The 18315-nt window shown below is 40.6% G+C and overlaps 1 protein-coding gene across 5 annotated transcripts in view; it reads left to right on the top strand.

The window, feature by feature from the left end:
* Positions 1 to 18315, top strand: part of TSPAN9 (tetraspanin 9) — a 240270-nt gene that overhangs the window by 45968 nt on the left and 175987 nt on the right. The window lies entirely within an intron of this gene.

Below are 18315 nucleotides of genomic sequence, written 5' to 3'. Positions count from 1 at the left end.
AGTTGAATTCAATAGACCTTCAATAGACCTTAAATGCCAACTCTTTGAAAGGCATGCTGACCTTGGAGATACAAAAATTGAAATTGAAATTGAACGTTTATGCCCTCAAGGAATTTACATTCTAATGAGGGAATATAGCTAGTACACAAATAAGTAAACAAGAAAGAAGGAAGGAAATAAGCATTTATTAAGTGCCTTCTGTGTGCCAGCCACTGTGTTAAGTGCTTTACAAATTATTAATATGTACAGATATTATACTATATTTTAATATAATTAGTATAATAAAATAATTTATATACATGTTATATATACATATATACACATACACCTATACCTACCCACACACATAAATACACACAAAAAAATGTCAAGAGAGACCACTAGTGATTGGGGGAATTAGGCCAGACCTTGTATAACTGTAGGTAGTGTCTAATCTTGAAGAAGGCTAAGGATTCTAGGAGAAGAGAGGATCATAGTGTGTGCTGAGTTTTTAGGGAAGACTTCTCAGAGGTATTTAAGTTGAACTTGGGAAGACAAGAATACTTCTTGTTGAGAATAATGATAAGATTTTACTCTGATGAGTAGTCATGATATGGAAGGGACCCTGGCTATTCCATTAGAGCACAAACTCTGACAGCTCCCACCATTCTGGTTGTTGATATATCAGCAAACCAAGATGATAGATTGTGTGTCCTCCTAGGAACAACCTAGCCAAGAGTAGACAGGCTGTTTTACTGGATGAGTGAATTTTTTTAGTCAAAGGCCCATAAATTTAATATTAGTATTCTACCTGTATTATCATATGGAATACCATATGGCCTCTGAAGAACTAAAAATGAGTATTATGAGATAGTTGGTCTACTGGGTGATTGAATAATGACTCATGAAATCAGCATGGATAAAATAATGAATCTTTTGAAGTACTAAGATCTCCCACTGGATATCTATCCCTCTATCTAAGTGATTTTCCTAAAGCAAGGTATGACCACACATCCTTTTTCTACTCAGTAAACTCCATTGGCTCCTTATTACCTCTAAGATCAAACAAAATCTCTTAAATTTTATATGTAAAGCATTGTATAAGGGCAGCTAGTGGTGCAGTGGATAGAATGCCAGGTCTGGAGTCGGAAGATTCCTCTTCCTGAGTTAAAAGCTGGCCTCAGACACTTACTAGTTGTGTGACCCTGTGCAGGTCACAACCCTGTTTGCCTCAGTTTCTTCATCTGTCAAATGAGCTGGAGAAGGAAATGGCAAACTACTCCTGTATTTTTGCCAAGAAAACCCAAATAGGGTCACAAAGAGTCGGACACAACTGAAAATGACTGAACAACAGCAACAAAGCTTTTTATAACCAGGCACCAACATACCTTGCTAGCCTTCTTACTCATTATTCCCCTTCATATAGGCATCAGTCCCTGTGAGCATAGTGTAGTCATATTAGAGCAGGAGGAAGAGAAGGTAACAGGGACAGGCAGATGGTAGTGAACCATTCTAAATGGCTGAGAGAGTTAAGCCTGAGAGTTGGAGGCCATGAAAGAACTCATTTTATTTTTTGGAGCCAGGTGGTCTCAGCTGCCACAGTCTTTCAGCAAGCTGATTTTGCTATTAGAGTTAGAGGGGCTAGGTGTAAGAGGTCTACTGGGAAGGGAGTTGAGGCAGAAAATCTGTGGTCTGTCAGAACCTGGAGAAGGGCTAGCTGAGAGTAGGTTAGAACCTGATTCTCGCTAGAGCCAGAGCTGTTCATCTGTTCTCTACTCAATTCATGTTCTTTTAAAAAAAATGTTTTATTGATGATCTTATCTTTTTCCTCACTGTCACTTCCCTTTGACTCTTTCCACTTCCTATATGCAAGCCCAATAAAATCTTCCCTTTTAACAAATAAGCATTGTTAAGGAAAACATCAGTGCACTGGCCAAATCTGAACACGTATGCCTCATTTCACACCTCTAGCTACTACCTCTCTGCTGGGAAACCAGAGGCATGTTTGATTAACAACTGTATTAATCAGAATTCAGAAGTCTTCCAGTGTTGTTTTCCTTTATATTATTGTGGTCATTGTGTAAATTGTTCTGCTTATTTTATTCTGTATCAGTTCATATGAATTTTGATATTTGTCAGTTCTTATGTTGTAATAATATTCCATTATATTGTTATGCCACAGTTTATCTAGCTATTTCCCTACTGTGTCCAGACATACTACTTATTTCTATTTTTTTTCTTCCACAAAAAGGTGAGGCTAAAATTTTTTTTTATATATATATACGGGACCTCTTTTTCTGTCTTTGGCTTTCTTGGGAATACCAAATAGTAGTATTTTTGGATCAAAGGGTACATATAGTTTAGCAAAAATTTTCCTAATTAACTACTTTTCTTCTAATTCTAGTTGCATTAATTTTCCATGTAAAAGTTTTTCAATTTTATAATCAGAATTGTTTGTTTTATCTTTAGTCATCAACTCTGTCTCTTTGTTTAATTAAGAATTATCCTGTCTACAGTTGTATGAGGTCCCCTTTTCCATTCTCCTCTAACTTTTGAAAAAATGATGTGACCTTTTATCTTTAGGTCATACATCTATTTAGAGCTTATTGTGGCAAATGCTGTGTTACTGGTTTAAACATAATTTCAGCCAGACTTTTTTTTTCCAGTTTTCCTGATAGTTTTTGTTGAATTGTCAAACACTAAGCAGCTATGTTCAGATAATTCTGGGTCTTGATTACTAAGTCCACTATTTCCCCCTTCTGATCATTCTTCTCTTAAGAATTTCCCTGGTTTTATCAAGTATACCCCCAACCTTCCAATCACCCAGATTCAAAACCTCAGTGTCATCCTCTACTCCTTACTTTCACTCACTACACAAATCCATTCAGTTGCCAAATCTTGTAGTTTCTACCTCCATAAACTCCTAATTTAGTGTTCATACCTTCCATATCTATCTCTTTTCCATAGCTACTTTCAAAGTTCAGATGCTCAACACCTCTTACCTAGAACTTTTGCAATTAATCTCCCCACCTCAGATTTCTCTTGATTCCAACCCATTTTTCACATTTCTCCCCCTGTTCAGGAAACTTCAGTGGATCCCTGTTATGTCCAGGATTAAATACAAACTACTCTGTTTGACATCTAAAACCTTTCACAATCTGGCCCAAATGAGCCTTTCCAGCTTTTGTACATGTAGTTACCTTTCATGTACTCTGCAGTCCTGCTAAATCAGCCTTATTTTTCTTCATAAATGAGACTCCATATACTGTCTGTGTGCCTTTTGCAACAGCTATGTCCCATGCTTGGAATGCACTATTGATTTTTTTCTATTGAATCTTAAGAAATCTCTTATTTTCATACTGAGATAATTTTTGTTTCCTTTTTACCTATTCTTTAAATTTCTTTTTTTCAGTCTTAATTTTATAGTTAGCATTTCTAGAACCATATCAAATAATAGCTGTTGCAGTGGACATCCTTGCTTTACCTCAATCTTATTGGAAAGGCTTCTAGTCTTTCTCCATTATAAACAAAGCTATGTATTAGTTTTAGATAGATACAACAGTATCATATTAAAGAAATATCTGTTTATGGTCATACTTTTAAGTGTTTTTTGTTATAAATAAATGCTATATTTTGTCAAAGACTTTCTCTACATCTAGAGATTATAGTGTATCTTCTAAACCTCAAAGAAGAAAATCCTTATTAGTAGAGGCCATCCACAAAGTAGCCATGGTGCATAGTGGAAACAACCTTGGATTTGGAGTCAATAATAGCTCACATTTATAAAATGTTAAGATTGATGAATACTTAGCTTGCACTATCTCCTTGAAGTAGGTATTATAAGTATTATAACCCTCATTTTATAGATTAGAAAATTGAGGCCCACTGACATAAAATAACTTGCCCTTTGTCTAAGTCTTGAAGCCAAGATTTGAATTTAGGTCTTCTGGTGTGAAGTCCAGTGGTGTTTTCACTGTACTGTGAAGAATTGGGTTCAAATCCTTATGCTGCTACTTTTACTTAACCTGTGTGATTTTGAAAAGTAAATAATTTCTTTGCACTGAGCTTTGGTTTCACCATGTTGCTTTAGTTGATCTCTAATATCTCTTTCTGATCTTAATCCTTAAGCTGTAGTGTTTCCTCTGTCGTCAGGCAAGACAGCCTTATTTTGCCTAGAGCTGGGCCAGTTGTATCCATCTCAGCTTTTGTTAAATGACTTCAGGAGATTGTTCTGCTCTAAGGTATGCAACTAGTCCTGGCAAATTTCCAAATGCCCACTTCTTTCTACCAGGCCCAGAGTCATGATCACCTCCCCTTCTATCTCCTTCCCTGGGAGACACAAACATCTGCTTTCAGCACTAACACTTAGTTGGCATCACCATCTTGATGCCCCATAGCACAAGATCTCTTCATTTTCTCTCTTACCCCCTTTGCTGGTGCAGCTCTAAATGCTAGAGGAAAAAATGCTGTAATCTCAAAGATTTTCTCAATTGAAACATTCTTCTGTCTGTCTGCTTAATAATCCCAAATATGGGAACCCCTTAACCAGGTAGCCCTTTGGAGTTGTTCCTTCTTAAGAGGCTAGTGCCAGTGCCCATTTCTGGGAGAAAAAAAAATTCACATTTATATGGAATTTATTGCATATAAAATTCTTAGGACAGTTCTGGATTTTTGAGTTGGGAGACCTGTGTGACCCTAAGTATTACTTTCACTGTCTCTCTCACAGGGCTGTTGAGAAGAAAGTGCTTTCTCAGTTTTAAAGTGCTATTGAAAGAAATTGGTTTTCATTAGTGAAAGGTGTTGTCCCCATTTTATCAATAAGGAAATCGAAGGTCAGAGAAGTTAAGCAATTTGCTTATGATTTCCTGTGGTGCTAGTAAATGGAGGAACTAGCAATAGAACCCATTTCTTTTAACATCCAAGTTCAGTGCTCTTTCTACTACATCAAATTGTATCTGGCATAGCTAGGGGTTCCCTTTAACTTCCTGCTTTCCTTCCTCCCATGCTTTTCCCTTCCTTCCTTCCTTCCTTCCTTCCTTCCTTCCTTCCTTCCTTCCTTCCTTCCTCCCCTCCTTCCTCCCTCCCTCCCTCCCTCCCTCCCTCCCTTCCTTCCTTCCTTTCTTCTGCCCTTCCTCCTTTCCTCCCTTCCTTCTTTCCTCCCTTCCTCCCTTCCTTTCTTCCTCCCTCCCTCCCTCCTCTCTTATACCCTTCCACTGATAGCCCCACTCCTTTTGTGCTGCTGGCAGTATGTTTGGCTTTGGGTCCCTCCTCCCCCTTTCCTTCTTTTCCATTAGGTCAGTTTACAGCTGAAAGGAGGAAGGAGTGTGAATTACTTTTATTAAAAACAAAATTTTTAGGTGGTTGTGATTTTCCCATGTTTGTCAAATAGGCTCTCTCTGCATTCAGCACTTTTGGGGGTTTGATTTCCTCCAGCACAGTTATGATTTCTCTCCTTACTCCTCCCACTTCCTGTCCCATTCATTCTGAACAGCTCAGTCCTACCAAACCTTGCTGCTTCTTGATCCATGTTGTAGGAGAGACGACTTATAAAGAACTAGGCTGGAACATAAGAGACTTTGGTCTTAGGCACATGTTTTCCACTAACTGGATATGTGACCATGGCCAAATCATTTTATCTTCCTGGACCTTAGTTTCCTCATTTGTAAAGTGAGGTGATTGGAATTAGGTGACTCCTTTCAGCTTAAGATTCTCTGATTTTATGAGCAGTATGTGGGAATGGGGTTGCTGCCTCCCAGGTATTAAAGGAGGTGTGTGGTTAGGGAATTACTTGAGTTGGGAGATGAAATTTTGGTTCTTTCTGTGTCTTTTAAATTGTCTATGTTTGAGTCTCTGCTAAGGGCAGAGACTAGAAGCACTTAGAGGGCAGAGGCCTTGTTTTTCAAGCCTTGTCAATAATTCACTAGGATGCTTATTATTGTTAATGAAGGAGAGATCCCTTTGATAGAAGGGGACTTTGGAATGTAAAGGATTGCCAAGAATGGCAATTATTTTCACTTTTTTCCCTCATTTCTTTCTCCCTTCTTATGGAATCAGAATTTTAGACCTGGAAATGATCTTGAGAGGACCTCCAAATCAACTCCCTTCATTTTACAATGATGAAACTGAGTTCTAGAGAAGTGAAATGTCTTGGCTGAAATCCTCCAGCTAGTTAGTAGCAGAGCTGGAATGTATGCACACGTCTTCTGATGATGAATTCGTGTCCTTTTGAACTCTCTATAGCCTGACTCCTTTCCTTTTTTATCCCATTTCTCCCCTCCCTCTTTTTTTACTTCCTTCCTTTGCTTTTCATCATTCCCCTCCCCCTCACCTCCTTCCCTTCTGTTTCTGCTTGTTCAGATTAGACTAGATTGTAATCTCTTTGAGATTACAGAGAGTTGTAACGTCACTCTCTTTAGATTTCCTCTGGTTTAGCACAATACCCTGCACTTAGTAGGCACTTAATAAGTGTTTCTTGCATAAATTAATGAAACTCATTAGCAGGAAAGTGTGAAGAGGAGCCAGGAGTGGGTCTCAGGAAATCCAGAGAGCTCTTCTCTGCTTCTTTTTGCTCATCTCCTTTTCTTTGCTGACACCAGGGAACCTAAATCTCAGGGAGCGCTTATGTTCCTCAGCCCCATCAGGTGACTGAACCTTCTGAGAAAAGCACATGAGGCACCTCCCCAGCTTCCCAAGGCCCCACTGGATCAGCATCTGGTGTGAATGCTCAGCTTTCTCCAGCTGTAATTTGCCTCTCACTGCCCCATGGTATCAGCTCAGGTTTCAGCTTCATGGTGCTTTTTGGGGGAGCCAGTGGAGAAACAGGGATTGTTGCTCTGTTTGCTGTTCTCTTATGTCATCTGGCCAGAACTCAGAGAGAGAATCCTCTGGCACCATTGTTTTATGACCCTAGTGCTCAAATTCTGAGTGAATATGGTTTTTAGCAGGGGGCCCTGGAGGAATTAGTTTTAATTAGGTTTCTCCTATTCCTTTCTTTGCCTCCTGCCTTTGCCTTCTAACCAGACTCCATCATATCCTGTACTTCTATTTAAAATCATTTGGAGTAGGAGCCCATTTCCAAAGGGTGGAAGTTGCTGCATTCAGTCTAGCTTTTACAATGGGACAGCTTCAAGGGGGTATTATGAGACCCTCAAACTTTCCTTGACTAGTACTTGTTCTTTTTGACATACTGCATTTCAGAGTAACCTTCTTCCCTACCTGCCCTCCTGTGTTTTTCAGTATTTCAGGCCCTCTTCCCTTCCAGAGCCACAAAAAGCTTTCTTTCCTTTGCACAGGGGTGGGATAACTTTACAGGTAGGCCAAGGGGCTAAGGGTTCAGACCACTTCTGCTGCCTCTTTTTTCTTCACTGGAGAATCAAAGAAAGTTTCTGGTTGCCCCCAAAGGCACCTAAGCAAATAGCAAATAGCCTTCTGGGGTAGAAAATACATTAAAACTCTTTCTTAGTTATTCATGCCCATGGTAAGTCTTAACTGGTTGAATTATAGAACCATAACTCAAAGTACCACTATACACCTGACTGCAGCTACTGGACAGACACTTACCTAGGAGGGAATAATCAGCCTTAAGGGATGCACTCTATAAACATAGTAAAGATTCTGTGGTCATATTATTTCTAATTCCCTTTTTCCCCCTTCAGGTTTTCTAAGCCTTTGTTCCTTCTGCTCCTAAGATTCTCTGCTTAAGTCCTTTGGAGGACTTGCCTCACTGAGACCCTTCCTCATTTTTTCTCTTGACTCTCCAGCTGGTCCCAAGAACTCAGTATGTACTGGAAAAGGACACCTCAAGGGCATTCCAAGGTCCTTACTCAGGACAACTTGGCTAAGGATTTGAGTTCAGTTATCCAGGGTACAGCTCATGCAAGAAATCTGCTTCTCCTCTTCCTTTCCCCTGCTCCCTGCTTTTGGGCTATTTCCTGTGTTATTACTCTGTCCTCTCCTAGGTGCTTTGCCCTGGTGAGAAAGGAAACAAAACTGTGCATTTCAGTATTTTGAGAGCTTTTAACTTAGTTATATCAGGATGTGTAGTGAAGTTTTATATTTCTCGTCCTATCAACTTGGGCTAAAAAAATCAAGGAAGGTATAGGAAGAGAAATAAATCTGGAGTCAAGAGTTTGTATCCCTGAGTTTACTCAGCCTTAAAATGAAGATGCCATTGGACTCATGTTGTTGTTTCAAGGAACAAATGAGATCATGTACATAAAACTACATTTAAAATATGTGTTTTCAGCTGCATGGAAAAGCTGGTGCTTTTTTTTTCTTTTGTTCTCAAAGGCATCCCTTCCTAACCTTCATCACTCCTGAGCCTCACAATTGCAGTGTTCCATCCTTTTTTGTTTATTTATATTTGTACCAAGCCAGAACTATCTAGTAAAGTGCTTTCTGGGGTTTATTTCCTCTGGCATAGCACCTTGTGCAATAGTAGGTATTTGGGAGCACTTTGATTGCTGCTTATGGCTTAGCATGGACCCCCCAAATGGCGATTTTCTCCCTTCTCCATTTGTGGAAGCCATGGTGCCTTACCCTACTATTCTTTCTTAATGCCTCGGTTTCTCCCTCCATACTTTGAGACTGCAGATTACCATTCCCACCCCTTTTTACCCTTTTCTGAGGAACCCTGTGCCTGGTAAAGTTGACTCCCTTTGGTGTGTACTTGGGCCCCTCCATCACTCCTTTACTGCTGAATGAGAGCTGCTGTAGCTATTCCCAGATCCCATCCCAGATGCAGGAAAAGCACCGTGGGATGAAAGGTGATATATAAATGTAAGGCGATGATTATTTATTTGACAGGGACAGCTGCCTGTGGCAAAGAATGTAATCTAGTAATCCATTTGTGAAAATTGGATATGCAGCTGAACATTCTGCTTGAAACAGTGAAAAGCTATTTTCCCTCCTTCCTCTGGTCTCCTTCCTCCTAAGGAAACTGAACACATTATAACTACATTTTTGCATATATATATTCCTGTACAAATAAGCACAGACATAAACATATGATCTTTCATTTATTCTTAATCTGATATTTCTTAGGGGGAAATGTCATGATTGGTATAGAGTGTTAGAGCTGGAAAGGACCTTCAAGAGATCATCAGATCAAAATTGATTTTACAGGTGAGGAAACTGAGATCCCGAAGGTCCAAGTGACTTCACCAAATTCACACAGCTAGTTGTGACATAGCTGGGATTAGAACCCAGATCTCCTATTTCCCAGCCTAGTGCTCTTTTCACTGCAGCACCAGGATCTGTGTTTCTTTTTCGGGATAATTCAATTATATATATAGATAGTAACAGTAATAATAACTATGGAATAATAATAATAATGGTGATGATAGTTAGCATAGTACCTGCTAGGTGTTGGGCACTATTCTAAGCACTTTACAGATATTATTTCATTTCATCCTCACAACAACTCTGGGAGATAGGTACTATTATTTTCCCTATTTTGTAGATGAGGAAACTCAGGCAAATGAAGGTTAGGTGATTTGCTCAGGGTCACACAGCTAGTAAGTGCCTGAGACCAGATTTGAACTCAAAGTGTTCCTAGGGCTGGCACTCTATCCACTGCCCTACCTGGCTCTTGGTGGATGTTACCTTGATCTCTGATGTTTTGAGAAATTCCTTCTGCTCAGCTTCTGTAATCTTAGATGATTTGACCTCTTGCTGCTGCTTTGTTCCCTGGTTTGAGAAAAGAAGCAGCAGATGATGACGGAAATCTTAGTGGCCACATTATTTGAACAGTTATGCCCTCCAATGGAGCTTGTATTTCATGAATTGAGACCAAGGGGCTTGAATTGGAAATAATTTAAACTAAGGTAGGCAGGGCGGTATAAAGGATGATAACAGTTGGACTCAGTAGTCCACAGTTCTTCCAGAGCTATGATTTCTCCCAGAAGGTTTCCCTGGAGAGATAGCATGGTAGAGCCTAGATTGCTAAACTTAGAATCAGAAGGCTTTTGCTCAGATCCCACCACATGTTTATTAATTGTATAATCGTAGACCAGCAACAGCTTCTTAGAGCTTCTGTCTCCTCATGTGTAAAAAGGATAAAATATTATCTCCAGGTACTTATACTGTATATATACCTCACAGGGTTATAATGGGAGGAAAGTACTTTTTTAGAGTGCTATACAATCATGAGTTATTATTGTTAATATTTCTTAGAAGTGCTGTTTTCTAAAATAAATCCCTTCCTTTGCAGGAAGTGTAGAAAGTAACTCAAGGTTACTTTTATTCATAACTCGGTGTTATCTTTCTAAAAAATTCTTCTTAAAACACATTTTTATTGATACTTTTGAGGCTATCTCTGTTACTTCCCAATAACTACCCTCTCCCCATAAAACCCCATCTTGAAATAAATAAGGATAGTTAAATCAAGCAAACCAGCTAATTGACCATGGCTGATAACATATTCTCCCCTTACATACCTCTGTCTGATGAGAAGTGGGTACCAGTAGTCTTCTGAAATCAAGATTAGTCACTGCATTTGATCAACATTTTGATGCCTTTCATTGTTGTTTTCCTTTGTGTTATTCTCTGCTTACTGAAGTAAAGTGCTTCATCTGTTCATAAATATCCTCTCGTATTTTTTTATTTCTTCATATTATTGTTTCTTATGGTAATATGATTCCATTATATTCATATTCCACAATTATTCAACTATTCTGCAGCTGATGAATACCCACTTTGTTTTCAGTTCTTTGCTACCACAAAAGGGCTGCTATAAAATTCTTTTTTTGTATATTTGGGACCTTACCCTCTGTCTTTGATCTCTTTGGATGGGTTGGGTGAAGTATATATCCAGTAGTAGTGTCACTTGGTCAGAATATCTATTGCAGGGGTGGGGAACCTGTGGCCTCCTGGCCACATATAGCCTTGTAGGTCCTCAAGTGTGGCCTTTGACTGAATCCAAACTTCACAGAACAAATCCCCTTAATAAAAGGATTGTTCTGTAAAACTTGGACTCAGTCAAAAGGCTGCACCCAAGGACCTAGATTAGTTCCACATGGTTTTCCAGAATGGTCGGACCAATGTAAAGCTCCATCAACAAAGTATTGGTGCTCCTGTCTTACCACATAGCCTTCCTAACATTGGTCATTTTCATATTTTGTCATTCAAGATTACTTTGAGACATCATCTTTGATTTGCCTTCCCTTTCTTCTTTTTTCTTTCTGATTCTTACCTCACCTTCTTCACCTTCTTGTAAAAACTGTAGCCCCACACATGTTTTTTGTTGTTTATGCATTTATGTTATTCATCTTATATCTCCTAGTAAATGGTAAACCCCTTTAGAATAAGTTCATTATTCTCCATCCCCACATCCTCTCTGCCTGTACAGATCCCAGCCAACCTTCAATGGCCTGTTCAAGTTCCACCTTCTCCATGAAGCCTTCCTTGAAGTCTACCTAATTTCTTTATCCTTTGAACTTCTGAACCTCTTATCACCTCCTTTTGCATTTACTTCTACAGTTGGAGTTAGCTTTCTTATGTATGCATAGAGAAACTTGGTGCTAATCTTCACTTTGGACCTCAGAAGCACCTTGTATCTCTGTAACCATACTCTATTGCATGTGTCTTCTTCCTCCTCTGTCTCAGTGTGGTGTGGAGGTGAGCGTGCATTTTTGAAGATCATGCTAATGGAGCACAGACTGTAAGGTGGAAAGGCTCTGAGTAAATGTTGTGTCACTCCAGGACCAGGCTAACTAAGTTTTGGAGAGGCTGTCAAAATATTACCTTTTAAGGCTGTAAATTTTTCCTACCATCGCAACTCTTGTAGACTTAATAAGAAAGCTAATAGAGGGGTTTCAGTCTGCATGGGGTGGGGTGCCAATATTGATGAAATCATAAATTTGAAATATACTTATCTGTGTTTATGACTTGTCCTCTGCTATATAACTGCCCATGAAGGGGTGGGGATTGTGGCTTACCTTAAACTATACACCTCCCTTAGTGTATAATATGTCTGATACATGGCTGATGAGTTTTTGACTATTTTTTCTTACAGCTACACTTGTATCTTCCTTTAGGATACTTCTTATATTTTTATGTATGTCCTGTAGCACCTAGTGTGATACATTGTACATAGTAGGTGCTCAGTGTTACTAACTGAATGCACTCTGCTATGTACTAGGTGCTCATTTAGCTATCCAACTGTGGTCTGAGCAGGGGTCCTAGTATAATGATAGGACAAATGAATTACATGGAAAATGGAAGCAGTCTCCCTCTTACCATCCTCCCTGACCTGACGAGAACTTTGGCAATGAGGATAGAAAAGGAGGGAACCTAGGCTTTCCATCTGCTTCCCTAAAAACTCTTACTCCTTCTACTGAGAGCATCCATCCCCATTCTCTCCTGCTGGTACCTCTGTACAGATGGCACGGGAGGGCCTAGCTGGCTTCAGCCATTCTGATGTATGGCCACGTGGGGCTCAGAGCACAGAGAGCTCAGGCTGTCAAGGGAGTCAGGCTGGGAAATCGGAAATTAAAGGGCCTAATGCTTGTGCTCCACTTTATGCATCGTGCCCAACTTACTTGTGGTGAGTTTTATGAAAATGGACATCAGAGAAGGATAGCATTTTGGCAGGGCTAAGGAGACAGATGGGCCCAAGTCACTTAGCCCTATCCCTTCGAGAAAGGTGGCACAGCACCAGGGCCACTCTATCTGTCTGTTTGTGTATGTGCTCTAGTGGTCCAGACCTAGAATTAAATCATGGTGACAATTCTCCATTATGACTCTATGGGATTGAGGCTAAGTTGTTTTTTTTTTAACCTTAATGGATCTCAAGGCCCTTATATGTCAAATTGAGGGAATGAGATTAGATGATCTCTTAGGTTCTTTCCTTCTCTACAACTTGATTCTGATTTTAAATCTTTAACCCAGAGTTTTGGTTCCCTATCCATCTAGGTCCTTTTGACCTCTTCTTCCTTCAAAATGCTCCTATTCTGCCTCCACAATCCAGGTGGAACTGGAGTCTTATCTATGTGAACCAGATGGTGCAGTGGATAGAACACTGAGCCTAGAGTTGGGAAGACCTGAATTCAAATCCAGCCTCAGACACTTACTTGCTGTGTGACCCTGGTCAAGTCACTTAACCCTGTTTGCCTCAGTTCCTCACCTGTAAAATGAGCTGGGGAAGAAAATGGCACACTGTTCTGATATCTTTGCCAAGAAAATCCCAGATGGGGTCAGAGAGTTGGACATGAGTGAAGGATGTGAGTGAAACGAGTAAACAACAATAACAACAACAATGCCTGTACTTCCTGCTATACCTTTTTTAAAGCAGTGGGATATTAAATAGAAAGTAGAAAGGGTGTTGAATCTCTTTTTTGTTTGTTTTTAGTTTTTTAGTTTTGTTTTTAGGCAGTTGGAGTTAAGTGACTTGCCCAGGGTCACACAGCTAGCAAGTGTCAAGTGTTTGATCTGAGACCAGATTTGAATTCAGGTCCCCCTGACTTCAGGGCCGGTGCTCTATCCACTGCGCCACCTAGCTGCCCCAAGAATGTTGAATTTTAAGTCACATGACCTGAGTTTGAATCTCAGTCAGCAGCTTATTATCTGCATGACCCCTTAACCTCTTGGCACTTTAGCTAATATTGTGAAATGAAGTGATTGGACCTAGATGTCTTCTGAGGTCCCTTCCAGCCATAGATCTATGATCCTATGAGATCATATCAAAAAGGCCCCTTTTCAGGGTGTGGCCAGGATGTACCTGCTTGTTTTGTGCTCCTAGAGCCTTGGAGGAGGGTTATGGGATGACCATTTGATACAGTGTTTGCAAGGACCTCCAAATGAGAGGTGGGTCACCTTCCTGACACCTAGTTTTGTTCATTATGCCATGATAGAGAATGTTAGAGCTGGAAGGGCTGAAATCTCCTTATTAAAATAGGAGGAATCAGGTCCACAAATAGGAAGTGATTTGTCCAATGTTACCCAGCTGGTTTGTGGCAGAGCCAGGATTAGAATCTAGATGAGTGTTACATTTTGACAAGATGGCAGAAGGGCAACCATGATGTGTAGGGAACTGGAAGGAATACTAGATGAATATGAACTGAAGGGTATGGGGATATTTAATTTGAAGTTCCTAACAGTTAAAGCTATGTGGAATGAGCTGCCTCAGGAAGTTTCCCTGAAAAGGGAAACACTTATTGTAGGTTCTTTTTCAGGTATGTTTTGGATGAGATAGTCTTTTGAGGTTCCTTCCAACTCTGAAATGCTGTGATTTTGTGTTTCTTGGCAAGAGTTCTTTCAGGTTAGTATTCTTTCTGCTACAACATACTACCTCGCAGTTGCGATGCTAGGAGAGTGGGTGTAGAACCCTGGAGACCACTTGAACGCTAAGGATATTTAGTATCTGAGGAGGCACTCTTTCTGGAATGACAGATATTAGTGAGTCCACAGGACAGGTCCTGACAGTCCATTGGGAAGTTCCTTGGTCAGGAAGCAGGAATTTGGAGAGTCCACTCAAGGGACTCAAAGATCAAACGGAATGATAAGATATAGCAAACAGAGTAGGTACAGGTTTATTACAGGAAGTGCGTATGAAAGAGGCCAGGAGGAATAACAATAATAATTAATAACTGATATATAGCACTTTAAGGTTTGAGCATGCATTTTATGGCTTTGGTAACCAACACCCTTCAGATTGAAGGTTGAGATGAGGTGAGGGGTTCACAAGTCATTGAATATTTAACAAAGGAGGTTTACTTTGCACTACTATAGCAAGAAGATACAATAAGAATTCAGAAGCACTTAGATTCTCTGAATGCCTCCCTCTCCCCTCCATCTGGAAATGTGTCTGGTCAGTAAGTATTCATCAGGGCATGATAATTGGTGTGGAGTTAGGTATCCCACCAAGTCTGAGAGGTCTGAACTACATGTGGCTGAGGCTTTTTATGTCCCTGGAGGTACTGGAAGTTGAGTCCAGTCAGGCACCCAGGGAAGCTTTGTCTTGTTTCTGGTAAAGCCTTGCTGTGTTGTGGGTGGGAGGAAAGAAGTTGTATCAAGAAAGGAATATGCTTGTAAGTGTTTAACAACCAGCTGTCCCTCCCCCCCGAAAAAAAGTACACATGATACATCTTTAAACTTAATATGCATTGTTAGAATTTTCTTCAGTGCTTTATCCCCTTTAATGCTTTAAGTCCAGACAACCAACAAAACAGTATATTAGGCCCTGATTTGTAGTGCTTCCCAGTTTCTGAGGTGTGAGTGCTCACACTGAAAATTTAACAGTTGGGCTCTCTTGAGCCAGCAGGAGCTGGCTTCAGCATGCCATTGCATGTAACTAACTCATATAAACTCTGAGAATACTTATCCCAACTCAAGAATCAGCCTTAAGTCATTTCTGGAAAGGGACGTTGTGGTATTATAAGAACATTTGATGATAAAACATCCCCCCAAAAGTCTGTGCTACTCTCTTACCAGTATATACAGAGTCCAAAAGAAAGTGGGCTCCAATCTAGAGCCCACAAGTGACGAAGGGGAGCTGTGGCTCCTAGTTGATGGAGGTCTTTGCCTCTCATTTGTACGATGCTTTGGAAGTTCCCCTTAAGCATGGTGAATCTTTGTTCATCTTTCTTAGCTCCTGATGCTGATGAGCAGCAAGACCTTCTGAGTTCCCAAGACTTTTTCCACCAAGAATTCAGGAAGCTCAGATTCTGAGCCTTAAGTCTGCTTCATGACTTGGCAGTACTGAGAGTGATGCATCCTGCTTTTGCTTTTGCCCACTCATGCTGCTGTCTCAGGGAAGTCAACAGGGATGGGACACTAAGGCTAACAATGATAACTTGTTTCTTGATAACTCAAGTGCTACAAAATACTTTCTTGATAACAACCAGATGGGGTGGATAGTGCAGTATTGTGTCTGTGTCACAGATGGGTAAAGCTGAGGGGCAGAGAAAGAAAATAACTTGTTCATTGGGGCTGAGTTTCAAACCTAGTCACCCAACTTCAAATCTTAACACCCTACCCCTCCTCCTCCAAGGATTTCTCTGAAGCTCTTGCATTCTGTGTGTGTGATTAGAAGGAAGAAATGTTGCTTTCTCATCTCACCCTATCTTTACATAGGATCCCTTGCTTTCAGCAGACTATAGCTCCCCTCAGACTTGTGCAGGTGCTGTGGGGGTAGCCGAGGGGCCCAGCAAGGGAAGCAGTGCTTCCTTTCCTGTGAATGAGGTGTAGACCTTGAGTCCCATGGCTTATGGCCAGAAGAGGCACAGGATATGCCGGGGCTGGTGAGAATGTCAGGAACCTAATGCATCCCAAAAATGGAAGTGCAGCAACAGCTGCCTGCCTGTGTCTTTCTGGATGGTGGGGACAGCAGGGTTGGAGGAAGACATGGAGAGACCCCCACCATGAAATATTCTCTGAGCTGGGAATATCTGGTGGCTTCTTTTCCTTGCTACATAAAGTAGTGGCCGGAGTACCATGTCTTCTGTGTTTTTTCCCCTCCCCAGATCCTCTTTCTTGGGTTCTGTGTTACCTTCCAATTGAAATTTTAGCTCCCTTAGCTGTCCCAGGAGTCCTATTATCCCACCCTCTGAAGGTTTGACTGCTAACTGCCCTTCAGCTGATTCAAAGTCAGTTTCCCTCTGATGTCTTTGTTGTCAAGTGACCAAGAACACTTTCTCCATCACAGTGTCCCAGGACATTAGAAATGAAAGCTCATAGGCTTGTTCAGTACCCTTCTTATGTAGATGAGGAAACTAGGCTCAGAGTGAGAAATTGATTTAACCAAGGCCAATCACATATCAGTTAGTGACAGAGGCAGCCTTGGAACCCAGGATCTTGAGGTCACCACTCTTTCCATTTTCTCTGAGGTTGGGAGTCACTGTAGGAGATTATGGGCAGAATCTTGAAGCTCAGCCAACTGTCTTGTTTTATGTAGGGTCTGAGGTGGCCTTATTTCTGCAGGGCAGTCATTCAACAGATCTGAAAGAAAGCACTGTACAAATGTGAGCAATGAAGGTTTACCAGGTGCTTTCCCCACAGCATCCCATTTTGCAAATTTGGAAGCTGTAGCTCAGTGGGTTGAAGTGATTTGTTCATTATTGTATGACTAATCAGTCAGTAGCATAGTTGGCTCTAGAATTCGAGTATTCTTTCTTCCATCCTACAGCCTGGTCTGTCATATTACTTACCTTTCTTTGTCCCCCAGGCTAGGTAAAGGGGGCCAGTAAGAAGAGTCTGTCGCATTATTGAACTGGGGTGGAAGAATGAGGGGAGAATGGGGCCTGAAGCAGAGCATGTAGGATCTAGAACTTAAGGGACTTTAGAGATCGTGTTGTTCCAACCTCTCATTTTGTCGATGAGGAAATGGAATACTAGAAAGGTGACTTCATTTGTTCAAGGTCATTGAGGTAGTAAGTAGCCGAGTTTGATTGAACCCAGGGCTCTTGATTCCAAATCCATCACTCTTTTCATTATGTCAAGCTTCCTCCAATAATATTGCTTTTATGAAATAGTGAGTTGAGCTTTGATGATAGAAAACCAGACCTGGAAACAGATCTGCTGCAAGAACGTCCCCTTCTCCCACTACCAATCACCCAGCAGAAGCTGTTTATAAACGGACTTGAGCTTTAGTCTACTGAATGTTGGAGTCAGGAGCACTGAGACTAAGTGGATTCTCTATACTTTGTGGAAGTCATTTCTCGGCCTGCAATTGGTCTTTTCAGACACTTCACTCACTGGATTACAGTTCCTGTGAATGGCCATATCTTGTAAGGACTAAAGTGTGTAGCCATAATGGTTAGTAGACTGTCTCAGCCAAACACATACCAACAACACTGTACTTTTTCTTTCTGTCAGTCTTAAGATTGCCTCTATTTAAAACCCTGTATAAACTTTCATCATCTAGGAATCCTTCCTCAACTAACTCCCCTGTTCTGCCTCCCCTCAGTATTTTAAGTACCTAGTTTACACTATCCAAGTATACCCTGTTTTAAGCAAATGCAGCATAATGTATGAAAATCTGGATTTATGTGGAAGCTAAGTCAGGGGCAGCTGTTTGCTTTACAAAAAGGATCCACAAGAAGATGCCTTCATCCAGCAAGCTCCCGGGTGTGCTGAAAATATTTGCACACAAAATTTGAGAGCACCAGTATTTTTAAAATCAGAGGGTCCCTGTGTTCTTATTTGTTGAATGATCTTTGTGGTTTTCACCACAAAGGGTTCAATTCAGTTACAGTACATAGTACTGTGTTGTGCACTGGTGATGCAAAGACAAAAAACATGTTTCCTGACCTCAAGGAGCTTAAATTTTTACCTTTGAAAAACATTAGAAAACATTTTTTAATGTGTATCATGTGTCTCATTAAGCTACAAAGCTGAAGA

This window comes from Phascolarctos cinereus, unplaced genomic scaffold (assembly GCF_003287225.1).
Source record: "Phascolarctos cinereus isolate Bilbo 61053 unplaced genomic scaffold, phaCin_HiC Scaffold_1;HRSCAF=81, whole genome shotgun sequence".
NCBI classification, from domain to species: Eukaryota; Metazoa; Chordata; class Mammalia; order Diprotodontia; family Phascolarctidae; genus Phascolarctos; species Phascolarctos cinereus.
Note: the sequence above shows the minus strand (reverse complement) of the source record. Positions and strands in the feature narration are given on the sequence as shown.